Source organism: Euprymna scolopes, chromosome 16 (assembly GCF_053919585.1).
Source record: "Euprymna scolopes isolate OS-2025 chromosome 16, ASM5391958v1, whole genome shotgun sequence".
Taxonomy (NCBI): domain Eukaryota; kingdom Metazoa; phylum Mollusca; class Cephalopoda; order Sepiida; family Sepiolidae; genus Euprymna; species Euprymna scolopes.
Genome location: NC_136497.1, coordinates 140,824,242 through 140,841,321, shown reverse-complemented (window position 1 = coordinate 140,841,321; position 17,080 = coordinate 140,824,242).

Below are 17,080 nucleotides of genomic sequence, written 5' to 3'. Positions count from 1 at the left end.
TATGTGTACATACATATATATATGCATGCATATATGTGTGATCGTTTATGTACATTCATGTTTATTTAATTTATTTATTTGTAAACTTTTGTATGCAGTAGAACATACATCTATTTGATGTAACTGTATTCAGCCGCAATTACCGCCTCAAAACAGGTCCGGAACTTGGAGCACGTCTTTTCTACAAGCGCCGGCATGAGCCCAGCGAATACTCGACGGATGGCAGTCGTCGGAGGTCATGTTAGTGATGTTCTCGACGTATGACCAAACGAAGTAGTCCAGCGGGTTACAGTCGGAAGGGACATTGAGAGAAGGGTTCAAAGTTATAGCCCTCCTTCCGGTGCCAGGCCTGGGTTTCCTTGGTCTTGTGGCCGGTGCAGAGTCTTGCTCACACAGCTAAGGCTGCCAGCTGCCATATGATTGCACCATGGAATTATCACACGATTTAGTACATCCGGGTAAACTTTTGTGTTGAATTTCAAGCTGACTTCGAAGATGTGAACTGGCACGATGTGGCCCTCACTTGAAACCAAACTAAAGACCGTAAGGAGTAGTATTTATTGTGGCCAACGCAAAACCTACGTTTAAAACTTGTTTTCCATAGGGTTTCCGGTGGGCTAAAAACGAATATCGCAGTAAAAATGTACACAAATATACAGCAAAAATATAGGCACTTGCGCGTACACCAATAGCCACTACTTATAACATAAAGAATTATACGTCTTTATACTTGGGAAAATACTTATGGCGGAAAATTTTAATGCGATATTAATTTTCAGCATACTAGAAAACTAATAGAACACTAGTTTTCTAAAGTAAGTTCCGTGTTAATCTACAAGGCTACAATTCCTAAATATACACGCATTCTAAAAAATAAACTACTCCCCTAAAACGTGGCTATAAAGTAGATGTTTCTTTTACGTTAAATTAATATAGAAAAGTGATCCCCCGATTTATAATTACTTCATATCTTGGAAACTACTCTTTTCCTGGTATATATATATATATATATATATATATATATATATATATATATATATATATATATATATATATACCCAAACTTATGACCTTGGGTAGGGAAGACTAAAACTAGCTGCTATGGTTTGAAATGGTCAGAAATAACAGTAAGGGAAGACTTGATTCTAAATAGTTCTCATATGTTATATCTCCTCTCTTTGGTGTTCATACAAAGTAAATTTCACATTATATAAGGATTATTTGATACTGGAGATATTTATGATCGTACCTTATTTCTAAAAGGGGAAGATATAACATATGAGAAATATTTGAAATCATAACAGTAAGTTTTAGTCCCTCCTCAATCAAAGCCAGAGGTTTTGGGGAAATATATATATAAAGCTGAATGTCTGTGTGTGTATGTGTGTGTCTGGTCACGAAAAGGCTCCTATATGGTTGACTATTTAAAAAAAAACTGATTACATATAATGATAGAAGATATATCGAGACACAGGAATGGGTATGTTTGATCTGGCAGAAAAGTGGTTCATTAAAATTGTGGAGTCTGCGTTCGCGCCTGGTCTACAAAGTAGGGAAATAAAAAAAATAAAAATAAAAAAAACGTTTACAAGAGTTTTTGATATGGATGTACATAAGAATACTTTGATAAGTATGTTTTAAATTAAATGGGGATGGTATAATAAAACTGTGGGGTCTGCGTTCGCACCTGGCCTCCATTGAATGGAAATAGGCACAAACTTAATAAAGACTTTTCATATCTATCTACGTAAGTATACTTTGATAATTATGTTTCAGTTTAATGAAATATGGTAGTAAACACTTCATCAAATCTCCACACTAACGTACTGTACTTGCAATAACCCTTATCCCTGAGTGGATTCCAGGTCTTGATAAGTGGTAACCACCGTGTAAAAAAAAATAAAAATAAAAATAAAAAATAAAAATAAAATTATGGGGTGTTCGTTTGCGCCTGACCTCCATAGAATGGAAATATATCACAAAGTTTAACAAGTTTGTTTTTTTTTAATATAGATTCACAGAATTTTGTGATAAGTGTGTCAGTGTGAACAGGTATGGTATAATAAATTATGGGGTTTATCAATTTTATTTTTACTTTCGTCATATTTTGCTTTGGTTTTGATACCACCAAATTCGAAGCTATCTCATTACAACCCTTCCTTTTCATAACCTATCATACTTTCATAAATCAGAGTCCATTTTCTGTAGGTTGTTTTTGAACCCATTCAACGACGGGTACTTTTGTTAGTATATATATATATATATATATATATATATATATATATATATATATATATATATATATATAATTATTTTACCGATATCCTCTGCCATAGTCGTGGGTCAAATAATATATTCCGTTAGACAATTGTGCAAAATCCCACTTTATTCACATTTGCGTGAGTGCAATTCATCAAATCGTTTTTGTTTTTTCTTCTCGGGGTTTCATGGTAATATCTAACAATAATAGAGCGAGAGACGGTTAGAGAGGGAGACTGAGAGGGAGAGAGAGAGAGAGAGAGGCGTAAGCTGAGACCAGGCATGGTAAAAAACATCCAATTCCCGCTTTACTACGCGCTGGAAAAGACAAAAAATTTGCTTGAACAAAGTCGCAGTTGATGGAGTGACACGACACATCGTAGATATACGAAGCGTTTACTTACCAGCAGCAACGGATGGCGATGAAATCACTTTATAAAAAAAACATACGACGGTCGTACCGCAAATGAAGGCGCCTGGATGGTGGCTATATAGATATGAAAATAAAGGAAGCGTGTTATTAAATGCTTTTAAAATTGGTACAATCCTGTTATTATGCATCCTGTAGAGTTCGATGTAAACAAACACAAGAACAGAAAAAAAACTGTTAAGAAACTATTCATAACTATAAAAAGTTGGCATGTAGATAGAATTTCCTGCTTTTTTGTTATAAATCGTTTTACGATTAAATAACGATTTTTTTTGGAAAAGATACAAATTCAACGAAATAAAATAATCAGTTAAGAAACATTAAAATTTCAATAATTAAATATTCAGCTTTTTATATTGCGTAAATATTTTCTGTGAAGCGTAATATATTAAAGAATAGTGTTTTTTAAATTATTTTTTTGAAAAAAAAGGAAATAATCTAATATATATATATATATATATATATATCTATATATATATATATATATATATATATATATATATATATATATATATATATATATATATATATATATATATAGCCTGACGAATACTCACAAATATCTAACGCGGACTATGCTGTGTATATTGCGTAAATATTTTTTGTGAAGCGTAATATATTAAAGAATAGTGTTTTTTAAATTATTATTTTGAAAAAAAGGAAATAATCTAATATATATATATATATATATATATATATATATATATCTATATCTATATCTATATATATATATATATATATATATATATATATATATATATATATATATATATAGCCTGACGAATACTCACAAATATCTAACGCGGACTATGCTGTGTAGCTTAATTGCCATATATAGTTTCATAACTTACTACCAAGTTCTACCTATCTATTGAGCACTATTGAAGTAAATACTGAAAAAATTACACATAAAATTATATTTTCGTATATTAATTTAAGTGATTAAATGAAGTAAGCATATAAATATGTATATGTGAAATAAAAAAGTGTTATATGAAAGAAAAAATGTAAATCTTTGAATTTTAACAAAATTTTGTACTATATATATACAGGGTCCTTGGACCATTTTTAGTTTTAAAATTAAATATTGTTAAAATCACTTTTTCTCTTTTCGAATAAAGTAAGTATTTAGTCTAACTATTGATCTAATTATTTTCGACAAAAATATTAAAATAATTTTGTTTAAACTTTCAGAAAAATGAGCAAACGAGAGTCCATAATTCAGCTTCATTGCGCGGGAAGGACAAACTCAGAGATTATTAAGCACTCGAAAGTGGCTAAATCCACCGTGTACCATGTTGTGAACGGATTTAAAGAACTTGGTACATCTGAAGACCGTCCTAGGAGTTGAAGACCTCGCACTGCTCGAACAAAGAAGGCGATTAAAGCTGTCCGAGAGAGGGTAAGGAGGAACCCGAAGAGATCTGCAAGACAAAAGGCTAAATACATGAATGTGAGCGTGACTTCGATGAGAACCATCGTAAAAAAATATCTCCAGTTGTCCACCTACAAGATGAGAAAGAGACAGTAGCTCACACCTGCCCAAAAGCACAAGAGACTTGAAAGAGCAAAGTTTCTTCTTGGAGTACTGAAGGCTGGCACGGCAGAGTGAGAGATCGTCTTTTCTTATGAAAAACTCTTCACAATTGAAGCGACTGTTAACAATCAGAACGACAGAGTTTACGCAAAATCTTCAGCAGACATTGATGACTTCGTGAGAATAGTTTTCCGCCGACAAAAGCCGTCTTCCCTCATTGTGTGGGCTGCAGTCTCCAAATCTTGGAATTCGCCTCTGATTTTCGTGGAGCAGGGGGTTAAGATCAACACAGATTGCTACATTAACGTTATTTAGGTTCCAGCATTTGAAGAGATGAAGAAACACTTCAAAGATCAGCCTTTCACCTTCCAACAAGATGGAGCACCATCCCATACCCCTAGAAAAACTCAGGACTGGTGCCAACGTCATTTTTTCCAAGATTCTGGAGTAAGGAGATGTGGCCTCCTGCATCGCCTGATTTGAACCCCATGGATTTTTCGGTGTGGTCTTTGTTGGAGGCAAAGATCTGTTCTGTTGCTCATCCAAGTGTTGATGCTTTGAAGACATCTCTTCTGAGTGAATAGGCTAAAATACCTTAGGAAACGCTGCGTGCCTCGGTTGGTAACTTCAGACAGAGAATTGAACGTCTAATCGAAAGGAAGGGACATCACATTGAAAATAAATAATTTTAATTTATTCTTGGTTTCCTAACTTATAATTTTCATTCATGTTTAATTTATATTTTTGTAATTTTCTATTTATAAACCACTTTTGAATTGGTCCAAGGACTTTCTGTTCACCCTGTATATATATAACTTAGTTGTTCGGAAATCTACACAAATGATTTATTTATAGTAGTTAAGGTTTTGAATAGAACCATCAACACATTTTGGTATGACGTTAAATTTGAACTCACCCTCAGATCAAAAGTCTCAAACTCAAATCCAACTGTTCTCTTCTCTCTGCACTTTCCACAGTGACGCCCAAAATAAAGAAGACGACTCTTTTATAGAGAGACCCAACCACATCTCATTTGCATACCCCCTCCCACCTCTCGTTACATCACGTGATTTTCAGTCCATAAATACCAGGAGGCGGTCATTTTTATTTTCTCATTTTTTTCTTTCTTAACACGAGCCGCACGATGCATGAGGCAAGGTTCTTTACTTTTAACCACACCCCCTTGATCTCTAAGATCAATAATTAGTATCATAGTCTGCCATCCACGCTGGGCGTCTTCGTTCACGGTGCGATCTTCGAAGAGGGTCTTCTTCAGACACTTCAACATCAGTATGAACCTCCCCTTCTTCTGATGGCAAGGAGAATCTCCGTATATCTAAAATGTGACGAGGCATTCCGTCAATCCTTATCTTTTTTTTTTTTAGAGTACTTCAGTCATTGTACCTTTTCCCCAGCGAGTCGTGCAACGAGAATTGGGTGGTTTCACCCACACCTCTTCACCTGCGATGTCCATGCAAGCCTGTTCTTCTCTGTGTGTTACAGCCAATGGATGTCGCCATTCATAAGGAAAAATAGACCGGTGCGGCACTGAATTTTCGTCTTGATCAGCCTTCGGCGTCATATTGTACAAAAAAACTGCTTCTTGGGGCGGAATCTGGCTTCTTGATGCTGTTGTATTGTGGAGTGGCTCCCAGGTTGGGAAATCATAATAGTGCGTAGGACTCCCTGGCTGTGGTACATAGCAGTTTTAACTACGTCGGTCGTCCGTGGTTTCACTTGTTTACTAAGCGGTTGTCATGACAACGAGTTAAGACTAGTGAGTTATCTCACCTTAGACTGGCACCTTTTCCTTATCTTGCCTCTCGTCAATTGTCAAAAATGTCATAACAACGTTGAACCTGAAAACAAAGCGGTTGACAACTTAGAACAATCAGCCGTAACTTAAAAATATGCATTAAAAGACGTAAGTAACAATTGCGTTTGTTTTTGTACAAAATTATATTTTACAATATAGTTACAATTTAAAACAGTTCGTCTATTTTTATCTTTTGGTGATTTTGGAGTTCACCGCGATGGTAACAGTTTTCTCACAGTGCTCTGAGGAGGGAAAATGACGCTTCAACGATCCGGTCTTCAGCAACACATGCTGTCCCTTGTTTCTCCTCTCTGTGCTCTCTCTTTAGATTCACCGTTTTTATTGGCATTTTGTCGCTTTGTTTTTTCTATCCACGCGTCCTGTCAATCAGTTGATCGATAATAGAACATGCGTTCTTTAGTCACGTTTTGACAATTTCTTTGCCGGTGGTGACCTCAGATGATCATTCGATTTTATCTTCAGCTGAGCGACACGTAAATTACCCACTCATGCCAATATCTGTACTTCCAGAGCTTACGAGGAATGTCACGTTTCTTTGTTTTGTAAACAAAAAAATCGTCGTCCGATTTCTCTGTTTATGACGTAAGCACTTTCTCTTTTCAACTGGTAGACAATCAATTATTCGATGCCCACTATTTTAAATCTTTTATTAAAGTTTTTTTTTCAGTTATGTATGATGGTTCCAGCCATCCATTACATAACAATGCCACAGCTTTTATAGTGCGATGGTGCCTCTCTATAATTCTATTTCTACTTGGATGGTATGCAGCTCTAAAATATAGCCCCACATTCCACTTCGCACATAAGTCTCTAAAAACTTCCGTGCGGAAAGACGTACCATTATCCACCAACGCCTCTTCTACTGGCCCCCTTTCCATAAAAACCTCCTCGACAACTCTCTTTATCTCTTCTGCTGTTTCATTCTTGATTTTCCGCCATATCGCTACTCTCCCAGGCCCACAATCTATCATAGTTACATGCGGTTCATGTTGATAATTTGTGATGTCAATGGCCAATCTCCGCCAATTCTCTTCAACATGCAGTTCCCCTTTTTCATGTCTAGCCGGTGCAGGGTCGATTGATTGGACTTCCCTACATGGTTTCATCACCTTTTGGACATTTTGCATTGTGACGTGCGGGTTTACTTTTCTTGCCAGGTAAAGGGTCAGTCCCTTTCCAAAATGTCGCAGGTTATGCAGGTCTTTTAAATTCTCTACTGCACAACATGCTGAAGCCCCGTCTCTTTCCTTGTGTAGCCAGGCTTTCTTGACTCTTGTCAGCCCATCTGGTTTATTTTTTTTGTGACGGAACTAAGGTAATAGTTACCTTTAGTTCGAATTCTAGAACCAAGTCTCCCAGTGCTCCAAGTCTACGCTTGATAAGCATCTCCACTGCTCCTTTTGATTTGATCCGCCTATCACCAGACTGCTCCGATTTAATCCACGACACCACTGTTGCAGAGTCTGTTTTAACGTTCACTATCTGTAGCCCCCATGTTGGATCCAGATTGATGCCTTTCATCACAGCATCGAGTTCCGCAACATTGATATGGGCGCTATCATTCTTTTTGCGTAACCAAGCAGCATCTTCAACGGCCACTTCTCCTATTTCCAATAATACCCCTAATGCTACACTGCTAGCATCAGTCCATATCAGCCCTTCATGTCCCTCCTTTACATGCCATTCTCCTCTCACAGGGTCAATTTTTTTCACTTCTGCAATGACGTCTTGTATCATGAGAAGCACTTCTTGATCAACTGCATCTTCCCAACTGTCTGTCCCAGTCTGCCTTTTAATAAAACATAACGCGGTTCGCAGTCATCCAGCTATTGGGTAGTGGTTAACCAGCTTTCCACATATAGAGAAAAGCTCTCTCTTGGCTAGGTCAACCTTGGCTTTAGGGATCTCCTTTCCTCGTCCAAACATCAATTTTCCTGCCTTATTGTTCTGTAGTCGAAATCCCAAAGCCATTCCGTTTTCCAGTGACTCAGGCGGTTTTGTCGTCAGTCCATATGCTTTGATATTCTCTCTCACCCTTTCCGCTTTCACTTCTGTTTCGTCCACTAGTACATCGTTGATGTAAGAGCAGGTGCCTCTCTCTTCACTGCATCGTCTTTGGCCAACACTGTCTTAAGAACTGCCGTTATTATCTTTGGCGCGGAGTTCAGACCAAATCCTAATCTGATCAGACAATAAACTTTACCTTTGTACTCTACCAATTGATACTTCCACAATTCCTCATCCACATGAAGTTGGAGGTAGGCTGACTTCAGGTCCACAATTTTAGTTGCCTTCTTCATCTTCCTCCATTTCCTTACAACTTCTTCACACAAGTCGATTCCGTCCTTTGTGTGACAAGCGACAGACTTGTTCAGCTCACGGAAATCCAACACTGGCCTAACTTTCTTCTTAATAGGTTGGACCACAGCCATGAGTTGCAAAATTCCTTCAACTTTCCCTGACCACGGCATTAATATTCCTTCATCTATCCATCTTTCAGCTTCTTTTTCAACCTGCGGCTCCGCAGCTCCTTTCAGTGTGCTTTTGTAGCAGCTGACCCGATTCGTCAATACAGGTGACTCCGCGGTCCATCGGTATTCTACCATCCATTTTTGTTCCATCGAAGCAGGCTCGAAAGTCATAATGCTCAATCAGACATGGTCGGGGGTTCGAGGGTTGGTTGGTATCACCCATGGTTACACTTCCTGTTATTCCCGGTGCACTCTGATTGCCAAACTGCACCTGGCCTTTAGCAATAGTAGCTCCTCCCAGTCGGTTTATCGCGTCCAGGCCCAGCACCACATCAATTCTTGCAACCAGTCTATCCAGCACGATCACTCTTAGTCGCAATGGCATATTCCTTACTACGCCTCTCCACAGCATTCCACTTCTCTGCCATCCACCGCTCTAACGTTGCTGGTTCTATTCCAAGAGTTGGCGACGCTCGTAGTAATGAGTGTTGTTGTACATCCAGTATCAACAAGAGCTCTAGCCCTATTTCCATTGATGGTGATCACTAACTGTGGCAACAAACTCTCATACGCCTGATCAGTATAAAAGGAGTGACTACTGGCGCAATAGCACCTCTTTACTCGTTTCCCGGAAGCGAAGGGCAATTCCTGCTAATGTGCCCTACTTGGCCACACCGAAAACAGATAATGTCTGGCTGTGGCTCCCTACAGTCTCTCATCAGGTGTGGTCCTTGACATCAAAAGCGTTTACCGGTAAATCCACGGCCTTGCTTCATCACTGGTCGCTCCTTTCTGCTTGCCACAGCAGCAGCGGCCGCCCCCAGCTCACCGGGCTATTTCGCTAAAGCATGCCTTAGAATCTCCTCCATGGTTTTAATATCAGTAAGTCGTTTCATTTCCATGGAGATGCGATCAGGGAAACCAGTTACAAGCGCCAGCTTTACAGTCTTCTCAAGGCTGCGTCCCCCATATCCAGCCAATCCTCCTAGTCGCCTTATCCCTGCCAGGTACACGTCCCACAGACTCCCCAGTCAAGGTGACTCTTTTGAGCTTGTTGTAAGCCTCAAACGAGCTCTCGGAAAATGCGGTCTTTAACCGGTTTTCAATGCTCTCAGCAATGGCCTGATCCGTCTCTCCCATTTCTAGATAGACCGCTAGAGCACTTCCTTCCAAATACATTGGTATTAACGTGGCTACATCCTCGATCTTCTGCAGCCTTGCCACTAACTTCAGCTTGTTAAGCCACGCAACCACGTCACCTTCTCCAGTAAATGGCCTCAGGATATCGCTGCTCAATCTTACTCGGTCACCCATTTTTGTCACTGTGACGTATTTCGTTAAATTTGAACTCAACCTCAGATCAAGTCTCAAACTCAAATCCAACTGTTCTCTTCTCTCTGCACTTTCCACACTGACGCCCAAAATAAAGAAGACGGCTCTTTTATAGAGAGACCCAACCACATCTCATTTGCATACCCCCTCTCCCCTCCCGTCACATCACGTGATTTTCAGTCCATAAATACCAGGGGGCGGCCATTTTTATTTTTTCATTTTTTTCTTTCCTAACACGAGCCGCACGATGCATGAGGTAAGGTTCTTTACTTTTAACCACATGGTATTACTGCTAACCTCTGTCGGAGCAGATGACTGCCACAGGACAGAGTATACAATATACCGCAAGGTTTTTGTTCTTTAAATCAGAGTTCCATTCTCCTAGATGCATTTCTTAATAGAGACTTGAGGTGCATATCTCCCAATGAATTAACGCGCCTCCATATACCAACGTGGAAGTTTCTACGACTTAGCGCGCTACATACAGCGCCTAAACTTCCAAAATGATCATCTGTCTGGTACTGGCCAGGTTCAACGTTACTTAACTTTGGTGATCTGATGACAACGTTATTGAGCCGTATAAACACACACACACATAATTATATACACACAGATATATAAATATACACATACACCCAAATATATATTTAGAAAGAAAATATTATTAGAAATGTATGTATACATATATATATATTATTTATTATATTATTATTATTATTATATATATATATATATATATATATATATATATATATATATTATTTGGGGTAAACAGTTACATATGGTCGCAACAAATAGCCATTTGTTTCAGTCGAAGATATTTCATCAGGCGACCTGGAACCTCTCGACGCCAAAAAGAAAAATGAAAAATGGGATAGATTAGAGAGAAATTAAAAAAAGAAAAATGGAGCTCTTCAAAAAAAAACTATAAAAAGTTGATAAGGAGTTTATAAAAAATTGCGAGCTCTCTTAAAAAGAGGATAAAAAGGAAAGATTGCATTAGGACCTATTGGAAGATTACTCAAAACATTTCACAACAGAATGTAAATTTGCAATAAAAATGGGTCATAACTTTACTGGGACTGTGTATTGTACAGGAGGGTGGTGCGCGGGGTTCTACTTATATTGAACGTGTCATGGAAAGAACAAGAACTTTGCAGTGATATATATATATATATATATATATATATATATATATATATATATATATATATATATATATATATATATTAGACAAATAGTATTGAATATCACGGAGTTATTCTGTTTTACAATTTTCCTTTTTATCTTCTCCAATCTACGAATAGTCCTTTTTGTGTTCTTCTCGAAGTTGTATATGTTGGATCCATAATCGCGAGCGCTTTCGACAGAAGTACTTCTATCATCCTCAGGCATATTGTAGAAATAAATGTAGAAATTGTTTTTTAATTTACTTATATATACATTTTTCCTAGTCACGTGGTAATCTGTTACAAGTTAGGTGGGCGGACTTTTTTTTTACATGTATTAGACACATTTATATATAGAAGCACATATATATATTTTCAAACATTTATCGCAAACATTTCAAAACGTTCCGGCTGCACTCATAATTAATATTATTTATTTGAGACTTCTTTGTTTTAATGGACAATGCTTCAATATATATATATATATATACATATATATATATACATATATATATATATATATAACTACTTCATTTACTCACATAAAATTAATATACGAAAGTATGTATTTATGCGTATTCACTTCAAAAGTGCTCAATACGTAGGTAGAGTTAGTTAGTAATTTTTAAAGTATATATGGCCATATATATTTTATAAATTACTATATATATATATATATATATATATGTATATATATATATATATTAAATAAAATCTTGTTTTTAAATATAAATTATTAGCAACACAAAATCCCTTAAATAGCTTAACGAACAAAACTAGGGCTATTTTACGGCTTTTTCCCAATAAAAGCAATTATATCTGTCATAGAAACACTTGTTAGCAGCAAAGAATTCTTCCGACCCCTAGGGTTTACTATGTAAGTTTCTATATTGTTATTTCTACACAACAACATTCTTCAGTGTTCAAATATTCACAAAGATGCAAAGCATTAAATGTCGTCGTAATAACACGGTGAAATCATTATTTTGTTCCTCGTGTAAACATGTCTGTTTATTATTAAAGCGTATCGAATTGTTTTCCTATCAAGTTCGGATTATATTTGTCAATGATTAAAGCTTGTTTTCGATATCTTTTGTAAATTTCTCTTTTGTATGTCTATTTCATTAAAAATTAAAATACATGAAAACATAAAAATATATTTAAAAAAAAGAAAACTGAACATTTCATTATTATTCGAAATAGTCAAACTATTGTTAACATCCAAAATGAGAATAGTAGTCTGAATAATTCAATAAAGTGGGGATAAGTTTCTTGCAGTCTGTACCTTTATTTTGTATTATTTTGTATTAGAAACCATTTTTATGTGTCATAAACCATTATTATTTTATGACACGCATATAGTAAAAAGATTGTTAACAATCAAGTGTTCGTTAGACATTCCGACGAGTTATTTACGGGCGTCAATTCCATGGTTGAGTGGGAGAACCGCCGACTGTCAACTCGACGGTTCTAGGTTCAATCCTTGGCTTGGGAGAGATGCTGGTCTAGCGGCACTGATGAGTTGTGATACAACGAAAAAGGACTGTGTGTCGATGACTACAAATATATTTTAAGCCCCCCTCTTTGGGTAGAGCACTGTCGTAAATAATCCCACCCGCTACTTATTTGGCTGAAAATGCGAAGTTCGTTGTTTGTTTGTTTACGAACATGCGATTTGAGCACTATAAAAGTGGTGGCAGGTGTCTATTTAAATAGACATTCCGACGAGTTATTTACGGGCGTCAATTCCATGGTCGAGTGGGAGAACCGCCGACTGTCACCTCGACGGTTCTAGGTTCAATCCTTGGCTTGGGAGAGATGCTGGTCTAGCGGCACTGATGAGTTGTGATACAACGAAACAGGATTGTATGTCGATGACTACAAATATATTTTAATCCCCCCCCTCTTTGGGTAGAGCATTGTCGTAAATAATCTGACCCGCTACTTAATTGGCTGAAAATGCGAAGCTCGTTGTTTGTTTGTTTACATATAATTTATCATAAATAGACAGAGAGATAATAGCTAATAAACACCTGTTAACTCTGCTATTTTCTGATAACTGAATTTTCAAAAGTTTACGACAATTTTAACTGTGCAAATGATGTCTTTAAACTTATTGAAGAAACCTCGTATATTTACTTTTATTTTGCACTTGGCACATGTAATTACGAATGACAATACGTTCAAGCCAATTTACTAAAACACGTAACATGATCTATGATAAAAACAACACAAAAACGACGTTATATTTTGTTTGTTTCGTGTTTATTTTTTAAAGAGCAGTCAGTATTTAAAAAAAATAACTGTCAAAACAGAGCATAATAATAATAATAATAATAATAATAATAATAATATGTTATTTAATTGATGGCAGATATATTTGTATATCATCGGATGACAATGGTTGTTTACCTGTTCGACAGCATGTCGTGTTCTCGCAATCGTCAGTCAGAAATAAACAAGTCTACACCTGGTCACTAACCGTATCAAGCCGACGGCAAGAAAAAAAATTTTAAAAAATAAAAAATCAGCAAAAACCTTCGATAAAAAAAGTCATCTTTATTTCTGTTTGAAGATTGACAGAAAAATACAACGCGCTTTAGAGGCAAAGAGGATAGGTGATAAATAATAGGTTGGTAAGAATGTAAGGTCGAGTTTTCGGATTTTTAACATTTGGCACTATTTTTATTTTACATAAATGCTTATTTTAATATCTTACTTTTATATAACACTAGCATTTCAGCCCGGCGTTGCCCGGGAGTTTGGAGGTGTATGTTGAGTAAAAAAAAAAAAAAAGCGGTCAATTTTTTTTTACTTTGACCCCTATTATAACTCCTTAACATTTATTGTTTGGGGCTCAAATAAAGTTATTAATTGGCGGAGGAATTTGGTAGAGTTCTCAAAGGTCAAATCGTTGGGCTTTGACTCCTTAACAGCCAAATTTCTGGCCGAAAACGGATTACAAAGATTTTCCCAAATCTCAGTACCCTGTGTATCAAATTTCGAGTCTGTAGACTAAAAATTGACAGAGTTTTACGTAGGGAAATGTACACCGACACAAACACAGACATACACACAGACGCGTTCACTTTTATATATAGATTTGAGAAATCTTCCTTCTAAATTTCGATGGATTCGATGCCTCTGTTAATCTCAAGAGACAATGAATACCTCTGTAAGAGTAGCTTCGGGTGTAACTGTGTGGCATAGGTGACGCAATCGCCAACTACACCTCTCCTGAATCGGCAATGTTTGAGTCCAGTGGCAAAGAGAAGTCCAGGACGACTGGAAACAATGCCGAGATAAGCAGAGAGCACATACAGTACGTGGAATTTCCAAATGATCACTCATTTTAGTGCTGACCAAGCTCAGCGTTGCTTAACTTCGGTGATTTTATGCTGTTAAAATATATTTGTTGTTATATTATATTTGAATGAAATGCTTAAAACACGAAATGCATTGTGTTGTTTATAATAAAGATTTTAAATTGATAAAATGCAGAAAAAGTCAAGGAACGACGATGGGATATTAAAAAAAAAACACGTAATTTGATAAGGTCGTTTTTATTATTTAAGAAAATCAAATTTCATGCTCGATTCGAGAGTAACATGTCGCCATATCTGATCTAATTCGAAATTAATCCGTAGTTATCTCCTCTTTATTAATCCGTAGTTATCTCCTCTTTAACAATCTCTCCAGGATCAAAGGCTCACAGATGCCTGCTAAATATCATAAAATTTAATTTTCTTAAATAGAAAAGCAAACTTCTTAATCGATCCTTATGATTTTTGGAATATGACATCTTCATGCCGTAACCGTTCATTTTTTTTCTATCTTTGTTTTTTTTTATTTTATTAGTGTAAATCTATCCTTTTTTATTGGTTGGCTTTGTTATTTTCTTGTTTTATATTGAAATCCATTTTTTAACAAACAATTTGAAAATATTTAAATTTCAAAAAGATTTTTTTTTAAAGTGATAGCATAATACAGGCTCCTTTGAGAGACTATGGATACCCACGAAGGTATGCCTGCGCGTGAAATGTTTGTGGTAGGAATCTCTAACCACACCTTTCCTGAATCGATATTCTTAAATACCAGTGGCTAGTGAAGTGTATGTACAGGGCGTCAGGAAAAACTGCCGGGGTAAACGGAGAGCACATATAGCGCCTAGAATTCCGAAATGGTCACCCATCTGGTACTAACCCGGCTGAACGTTACTTAATTTCTATGATTTTACGAGAACCGGTATGTCAACGAGATTGTGCCGCACATAATAGCATAATAAAATAAAATTAAACGAAAAGTGGTAAGATTAGAATTAATCATTTTATAATATTCGCATCATGTTTCATCTTTTGAATATTATTATCAAAACGTTTTGACCGATGGAGCTTCCGAACTTCTTCAGGTTCGTCTTGTTGAACTTAGGTACTTTTATGCGATTTGAAACAAACCCCCTTATTTATTTCACAGGATAAGCACGTTCTCCTTATGTGAGCAACAATAGAGTCGATACCTTAAGTAATTCAAAATTGGATTAGTTGTATCGCCCACAATTGAATTTTTAGTCTCGGTTGCACTGAGAAGCGCAAGCGATACTAAGAATACAAAACGGGAACGTTAAATAAATAATGGGTTCCGTTTTAAAATTCGTATATCTCCGAGTTCCACATAAAGATTCCCGAGTTCGACAAGACGTACCAAATAATAGAACGTAACCATATTTATCTCTACCCCACGACAGGACAATGTGACAAATAGGTAAAAAAAAAAAAAACTCGGAATTACAGAACCAGCGATCTGAAGCAAGAGGGTTATAGGCTGCAGACGATGTCTGTCAGCCCCATTGGGATTGCTTTATAAAACTAACAATTATTCAAAGAGAAATGGCAAAACCTAGAAAGAATAACCCCCAGATCTGTTTAGAACTAAAACCATATCTCACTCAACTGAGAACAAGTTATCTCAATAATGGCGTTCATTCTGTTGGCTTAGGTGTCGATGGAAAACCCCAGGCTTATATTCTAAACTAATTTTAATGCTACAAAAATGTAATAATTTACACAGATGTACCGGAAGTAAAAACAAACTTATACAATAATACAGCTGAACTTTACTATTCTTCTCTTACAAATATACATCGTGTAAAACTAGCCTTGGTCTTCCTTCCTGTTTACTTTTTTATACTTAAATAAACATAAAACAAAACACGAATAATTGAAACCATAGAAACAGGCCATTGAAACCTGATTAATAAAAAAAAAAGTTGAACGTGAAAATACATATAATTGCGAATTATGATTTAAGAGATGAATCAAATGATTGCATGAAAAGAATTAAACTGCTATTATCAGTAAATTATGTAATAGACATCTATTACATCCACATGAGCAGTTAATTTAATTCGTATAGGAACAATCAATTTACTTTCATGTGTAATCTTTTTAGGTTATACTAATGTTTTTGGTTCTGGATATGAATTTAAACTATATCCGATGGTGAGACCCCAGCTTGCGGGCTTTGGGGAGTGTGAAGCAACCCTTTTATTTCCATTGCTGCGAGGTCCACTCTGACACGCAGTGGTAGTACCTCTTAGCGTCCCAACTACGGGTTAAATAGAAACCGACTTGAAAAAACCCCAAAAAACAAATATATTTTATGAAAAAAATGTCTTCCTAATCACTGGATTCGACATTAAATAACCTGAAAAGGGTTGATATGCCGTAAAAGAAAAACAACCAACCAATTAACCAACTAATGATTTTCTTCAGAGTTTAATTTAAATTAATAAATGCTACGCCTGCGTTTTCCACAAACGTTTTAAAGTCTTTTGCCTGACTCATACGTTATATCCACGCTTTTATGTACATTCGTTCATTTGACGACAGTGCACGTATGTACAGTCTCTAACCTTTTATTCTTTTAATAAAATAGAAAATTAACTTTTTTTGTTCACAATCAATCATAAAATTCGTAAAATATTTATAGATGGTACTTTATTTAATTTATTGTGCAAAAATCCTGTTAAAAATTCGTATTTTTAGG